This window comes from Adiantum capillus-veneris, chromosome 18, assembly GCF_014529385.1.
Source record: "Adiantum capillus-veneris isolate H3 chromosome 18, ASM1452938v2, whole genome shotgun sequence".
NCBI lineage: Eukaryota > Viridiplantae > Streptophyta > Polypodiopsida > Polypodiales > Pteridaceae > Adiantum > Adiantum capillus-veneris.
In genome coordinates, this window is record NC_140948.1 from 42,690,271 (window position 1) to 42,697,786 (window position 7,516).

The window sequence follows — 7,516 nt, forward strand, 5'->3', positions numbered from 1 at the left end:
TTAAGGACAATGACACCTTTGGTGCTACGGACAAAGTCTTGGCCTTTATCCAAAAATTCAATGCGGCGTTTGGAGATGAGGGCTTCATGGAGTCCTCTAAGCTATGTCGTGTAGCTATGCACTTTCAAAAGTCCGCCAGGGAATGGTGGTGTAGCCTATGGGCAAACGTTGAAGCTCCACGACCATGGAAATCTTTAAGAGCTTCCATTATGAAGCAGTTTTTGGCAATCAAGGCCAATGACAAAGTAATCACCGAATGGCAAAGGTTGAAGCTCTTTCCCTATGAATCTATCTATACTCTTTATTATGCAGCTTAAAATTTTGAAGGAAGGAGAGAGCCTCCATGTGTCACACTCTGGTTTATTTCAAAGAAAACTTTTGGAAACATTTCATTTGAAATGCAAAAGTGAAGAGTTAAGTACTTAGATGGTAAAAAATGAAAATACTTTCTTATTGATTGATTGCTGACAATATTGTTACCATATACATGTGGTAGTGATGTGTGTGAACACACTAGGACCACCGGGGCATATTTTCCCTCTTTAGGAGGTTTTTTCCCCCGAGCATTGTATATACGCCCATCACTCTAGGGATATCTATCTTTCCATTGCACAATAAGTAAAAAACTCTCTATTGTGTGCCTTTAGCTTCGTTCGTCTTCTCTGAGCTGTGTGTGTTCCTCTACAACCCTAATTCCAACAATGGGTATCAGAGCAGGTCACGTCCTCCCGGGCTTAGTCGCCAGCTGCTCCAGCACACGCCTGCTCACTTTCTCCAATTTCAGTGAGCTTTGGTGAGTGTTCGCAGGTGGACAAATATTTTGGGAGAGCTCGTAGAGTGTGTCTGCTCAGAATTTTGATTTGGGCTCATTTTGGCCTTCGTTTCCTCTACAGGAAGTACTGCACAGGCTATTTCGTCATTTTGTAGAGAATTTCTGTTAGTCTCGTTTTCTGCATAACAGGTGGCTAATAGTCTTCTACGGTTTGTGCTATATAGCACATGTTGTTCCCACTCCGTTTCTCCTATTTTCGTACAATTTTCACATCAGGTGCAGCATTTACCATGGCTGACAACAACAACACAGATGTGTTCAAGATGTTTGCTGCCGAGGACACGTTGGATGGGGACAACTACCCTATGTGGTCTTATATGATGCAACATGTTTTTGTGTCAAAGGGTGTCTGGAACATTGTGCAGGGCATTGATGTACGTCCTGGTTCTGAGGATGTAGGCGATGTTGAGGATGTTGCAGGTCTTGCTACAAGAATTGCAGCTGTTAGAGTTGTTTTGACTACGACAGAACAAGCTCGTTGGGATGTTAAGGATGCGTAGGCTCATGCATTGATTGCGTTGTCTGTGAAGCACACCATTGTTCCTCACATCTGTTCAACAAAATCTGCAAAACAGGCTTGGGATATTTTAGCAGGTCTTTATGCAAGCCGCAATGAGGCTAAAATTGCTTTGCTACGTAAAGAGCTGGAGTCAAAGATTATGCATGAGGAAGATGATATGGACACTTTCCTTGCTAGTGTCAAGGATATCAATGAGCAGCTTATTTCTGCAGGTGAAGTCATTTCAGACAGTTCCCTTGTGCAGACTGTTCTTGATGCCTTACCAGATACCTACCAAACTTTTGCTAGTACTTGGAGACTGATGGCCCAAAGAAATCCTGAAGTTGTCAAGTTTGATGCATTATGCACATTGCTGTTGCAAGAGTCACTTTCTAGAAAAAACAGGACTATGCAGCGTGTAGTTGAACAGGATTTTATTGCTTCTCAAAGAAAGGGTGGTAACAGTAATGCAAGCACTTCTTATGGTTTTGCTGCAAGTGGCAAAAATTCTGTTTCTAATGCTTCTGCTGGTGGTACTTTGTCTAGCAATTCTGGTGATAAGGGCAAAAAGAAGATGCGTTGCCACTATTGTAAAGCCAATGATCACTTGATCAAGTCGTGTCCTAAGTTGAAGGCCAAAGAGGCTAAGAAGAAAGAGGGTGGTTCCACTGCAAATGCTAGTTCCACTACAAATGCAGCCATTGTTGAGTCTTCTGTGAAAGGAGACTGTGTTGCTGATGTTGATGTAGAATGGGCTTTTAGTGCAAAGTGCAGTTACAATCCTGCTGTCCATGATGCATGCTTGTCAGTTGCTGCAGATTCACATGTGTGGTATTTAGACAGTGGTGCTACAAAGCACATTACATCACATCGTGAATTGTTTACCTCTCTCGAGTCTGTCCCTCATGGGAATTCAGTCACTTGTGCCAACAACGCCTCTTATCCACTTCAAGGAGTTGGAAAGATTGTGCTCACTGCTTCTAATGGTAGTTCCTTCACACTTGTTGATGCACTTTATGTATCTGGGATCAAGAAGAATCTCTTGTCTGTATCCGCACTTGCTAGACTTGGACTTGTAGTCAAATTTGTGGATGACAGATGTACAGTTCATGATCTCAATTTTGGTGATGAAATTGTTGCATCTGGGCTTTTGTGTCGTGGTCTGTATAAGCTCACTTTGTATGACAAGTGTGGATAAAATTTTGCAAATGCTGTTGCAGATTCAAGGGATATTTCAGATGCAAAACTTTGGCATGCACGTTTTGTTCATCTGAATTTTGCCAGTTTGCTACGTTTGCAGAAATAATTTCATAGGCAAGGAGAATCCAGACGAGTGGATTGAAGTTTTTGAGTTGTATATGTTTATTAAAGTGTAAATAACTATGTGTATAATCCTGAACATGTTTTGTGGGAGAATTATAAGTTTATTAAAGAGCTATGTGTCTAATCCTTAACATGTTTTCTAGGAAAATTACAATCGTTGTGATGATGGGTCATTAAGATTGAACTAGAAACCATTCTAGATTGTAGAGTTAGCCAACTTAGAAGTAGAACTCATGTTGAATTTTTTTGTCAAGTGGGATACCTATCATGTAGAAGATGCCTCATGGGTTGATTTCTATGTCTTTCATGTTGAGCACCCCTTCTTCCAACTCTAAGGTCAACGTTAATTTTGACAAGGAGAGAATGTAAGAGGACTTATCTTAAATATTTTAGCAATTACTTTTATTTGAAGGAAGTTTTGGGTGTTTTGAGGTTTGTCCACAATCTAGGAGGTCATCCTAATTATTTTCCTTCCATTACAAATTTTGGTCCAAGGTTTACTTTGAGAGCCACTTTTTGAGGGTGCTAATATGAGATTCTGGAAAAGTGATTTATGTAGGAAACACAACCCTAAACATAAGAAAAATGAATGGTTCTTTGAGTATTTTTAGATTCCAGAAAAATGAATGGTTCTTTGAGTATTTTTAGATTCCATCGTTTCGATGCTTGTTAAAGCCCTTATATATATTAAGGAAAAAGTGAAAAATGCATGTTTAGTTTACATCGTTGTTATAGAAATTTCCACCTTGTAGAACTTTATTTTTGGTTGGATAATTCAAGCTAGATGTGTCTTTTTTGTATCACACAACCATCAAAGATCGTGAAGAGGAAGAAAATTCCATGTGAGACGAGCTTGGATAGATTTGGAGCCGATTAAGAGCTATAAGCCGTTGAAGATGGCTAAAAAAGTAACATGTATGGGATTTTATTAGTGTTATTTTGTGATCGTGTGCTCCTATGATGCCTCTTTTCAACTCTATTTTGACTTTTCTTTACTAAAGACTAGAGTCGACTACACAAATAACCACTTTTGGGCTAGCTATTCTTTGAGACGGTACGTCTCTATCATGGGCACATGCTACGTGATTGTGATTGACAGTGCAATGGTGATTGTGATTGCGTGTATGTGTGGGATATTGGGATTGGGAGTGAGAGTGAGTTAAATTTGATTGAGAGTGAGATAGCTCGGGGGTGGTCGAGACGTTATGATAGGAGGTAGATTCTCAGCTTGTCCTATCTATTCTGGGTATTTTCTGATTTTTTTTTGTTTTCAACCCGTGTCCTGTCACACAAAGACTAGTGACATCCACTATGTTGTGCATTCGCGTTGTGCTTGGGAAACACAAGGAAATTTCCATTGATGGTAAGATAGGATAGTTTCTCTCCATGTGGTGGACATGCATGCGTATACACATGAGAGAGAGAGAGAGAGAGAGAGAGAGAGATTAATATAAAATAGAAGCAAGAAAGTTTCAAAAAAAAAAATGAGAGAGAGAGTTTTAAACCATATTCTTAGACTTTGCGAAAGGCCTTACCCGATTTTTCTTTTCAGGCAAATAGGAGAAGGAAGCATCCAAACTATGCTCTCAAGCATTTGTTACTCCAACATTACAATTTGGGTGGGGGAAAAAGTGACTATGAGGTGGATCCACACTTTGGGAGGCTATTGGTTGCTGTGGTGGTTTGTGGGTTAGATAGAGTCATGAGCAATGTGAACCGAGCCTTATCTCAACTCATTGCTCACGCAAAATAGGATAAGCTAATTAGCAGCGATTCAACTTGAACTTGAGTTGCAAATACAGCGCCATGTGCGGACATATCATCACCGCCAGCCGCTCCCTCGCCAACCAGAACCTGCTCGGATTGAACTTCAACGTCAGCGACCTCGTCGCCAACCTCGCCAACGTAGGCCTCTCCCCCAAGGACATGGTGGTGCTCTCTGGCAGCCACACCATCGGCAAGGCCAATTGCAACACCTTCGTTGCACGGCTGACCCACAACGCTGACGACCCCACCGCTCTCGAGTCTGCCTACCGCGAGTTGCTTGTGCCGCAGTGCCCTGCCGGTGCCAATGCTGCCTTTGTGGACCTCGACGTTGCCTCCCCCACGCTCTTTGACAATGGCTACTACTCCAACCTCCTCAACAACCGTGGACTCCTCCATTCCGACCAGGTGCTCTACCCCACCGCCGGCACCACATGTAACCAAGTGGCTCCCTATGCTAAGAGGCAGGCTGCCTTCTTCGTCGACTTCACCACCGCCATGATCAAGATGGGCAATATCGCCCCCCTCATCGGCTCCAGGCAAGGAGAGGTGCACAGCCTATGCGGCTTCGTCAACAATAGCTAGCGAGATCTTACAAGCTAGACGTTCTCCCTACAACGTTGGCTAACAACTATGATTAGTGATTGAGAGGATCGACAAAAATTAAAAGTATAGATTCTGACCAGGTGGCCCGCTACGCTAAGAGCCAGGCCGCCTTCTTCGCCGACTTCACCACCGCCATGATCAAGATGGGAAATATCGCCCCCCTCACCGGCTCCATGCAAGGAGAGGTGCGCACCCAATGCGGCTTCATCAACAGCAGCTAGCCAGTTCTTACAAGCTAGACTTTCTCCCTACAACGTTGGCTAACACCTATGATTACTCATTGAGAGGATCGCCAAAAAGTTTCTAAATATAAAAAACGTATACATAAAGTTTCTAAATATCGAAAAAGAAAAATCATTCTTTTAGCCCCTTCAATCTTTTATTCAAGTTATTTTGTGTATTGTGTATAAAATGTAAAATTCAATTATCTTGAAAAGTGTTTCTTTCGTCGTTGTTGAGGTGGTCTAGTCTTGTCAAACAAGTGTGCTTTGACTGGTTTGTATAAGAGATTGTTCCATAATCAATTTTCTATTTAACGTTTTTTGTATACCAAAGCAAACTTTCAAATAGCTTGAGAAGTATTGGTTTCATTATTATTGAGGGAGTCTAGTCTTATCAAACAAGAGGGCTTTGACCAGTTTGTATAGCAGATTATTCCATAATCCATTCAATTTATGAGACTATCTGTGAAATTTGATTGATCGCACTATAATGGTGATTATTCGATTGTGAAAGAAGAAGATTCGATTTTATAAATGAAACCAAACCTTTTCTTTTTTACTGATATTCTCATCCTCCAGTTTTTTCCACTATAATTTCAGACTACTATTCTCATTGGTCTGCATCGTCGTGCTCCACTCACTCGCTCAACACATGTCGAGTTATACAATACCCAGTGTATTTATATCAACAACAACTTGCTAGAATTGCTCCCTACAAGGTCGGCCCAATATTATGAATACTCATCGAGCGGATTAAGGAAGTCAAAGTATACACGAATTTCCTAAATATCGAAAAAGGAAATTTGTTCTTTCGGCCCCTTGAAATTGGCGAATACATAATATTCATTAATTTAAACCTATGTACTAGAGTGTATAGGTGTGTGAGAAAATTGGTGTGTGTGCAGAGAGGGATAAAGAGATGTTATGTGTGTGGTTGAGAATTAGGAGGAAATTAAGTTGATTGGAACCTCCATTGGAATGCAATAAGCTATGCTTTTGTGTGCAACTCTATGCTTGGCTATGCTCAAACGAGTGTTTTAAATGAATTTTTGTACCTCACTGTTTTCTTGGAGAGGATATGGGTGTTGTGATTCCACCTAATCTATGGAGATGTGTGTGTGTGTGTATGTTGTCAGGCACGTCCCTATTCACGATGATCGGGCACTTACCACCAGCCATTAGCTAGCCGATTGCTGACCTCTATTGAAGTGCTAGTTTGCATGTCGTGGGTAGCTATCTACTAGGCATGTTCAGCCTTGGGAGGCTAAGCATGCAGTGTGGGTCGAGATCTCTTGCGAGGACATGCCTTTGCTAAGTGGCCCCTCTTCCTGCAAATGACGAATTGGTTCAGGAGTCTTGAATACTCCAAGCACGCTAGCAGCCTTGGATGCAATTGAAGCTTCCATGCACGGGGTCTCAAAAATGATCTTGGAAACAATCCCAAAAAGAAGCAGCAAGTAACTCCCTCCTCAACTCAGGGAAGCATGCCAAAATGGGCAGATAGGCCTCCTCAATAAGAACATACGCAGCTACATCAAAACCATGGTGTCACTCTCACAAATAAAATCTAACCAGTGGGATGGCGATTGGGCTCATGAAAACGACCTTGGTAGCCATCTCAAGAGTCTCAAACTCAAGTTGGTAGTATCCTTACACAAGAAGCTGGATGTCAATGATCTTTTCCACCTCTGCTAGAAGGTGGACATGGACTAGGTTGTGTACCTCACCCCAACTAGGTCAATTGCAAATGATCTTGTAGATGATAGAGGTGGCCTAAAGGAGCTCCACCTCTACTACAAGGCTTGCTTTCTCTACTTGCGATAGAGCAAATGAGATGGTGGGCTCGGCGGGGTCACGCAAGGGGGATTCATCTTAGTCCCTCCACGAGCATCCATTTGTGTCTACTACTGATGGTGGGTGAGGTGCAAACACAAACTTTTCTACTACAAAACCCTTTCTCACAAGGGCAACCAAACCAGGACAAGGGAGGCTGACACACTGAGAAACAAGAAAGTTTTTTTTGGGGTGGAGGGGCAGCAAGTGAGGCAGAGGCTAGCGGCGCGAACATGGGCAACAACCAAAAGCAAACCAAGAGCATTATGGAAAATTTGGACTCTCAAAGAGGCCCTATAACGAGGTTTGACTTTGGCTTTCTTCTTTAAAGTTGGTAGCCCGGTGAAGTACATTAACGCTTTGTCAAAACCCTATCAACCAACATATCATTGGAAAGATCTTAGAAAGTAGGTTCTAAATCCCTAAACTCCGAAAAAT

General features: G+C 42.1%; 1 pseudogene; it reads left to right on the forward strand.

Moving 5' to 3' along the window:
* The first annotated feature begins 4,460 nt into the window (after window positions 1-4,460).
* On the forward strand, window positions 4,461-5,003 carry LOC147435562 (peroxidase pseudogene; annotated as a pseudogene).
* The last annotated feature ends 2,513 nt before the right edge of the window (window positions 5,004-7,516 follow it).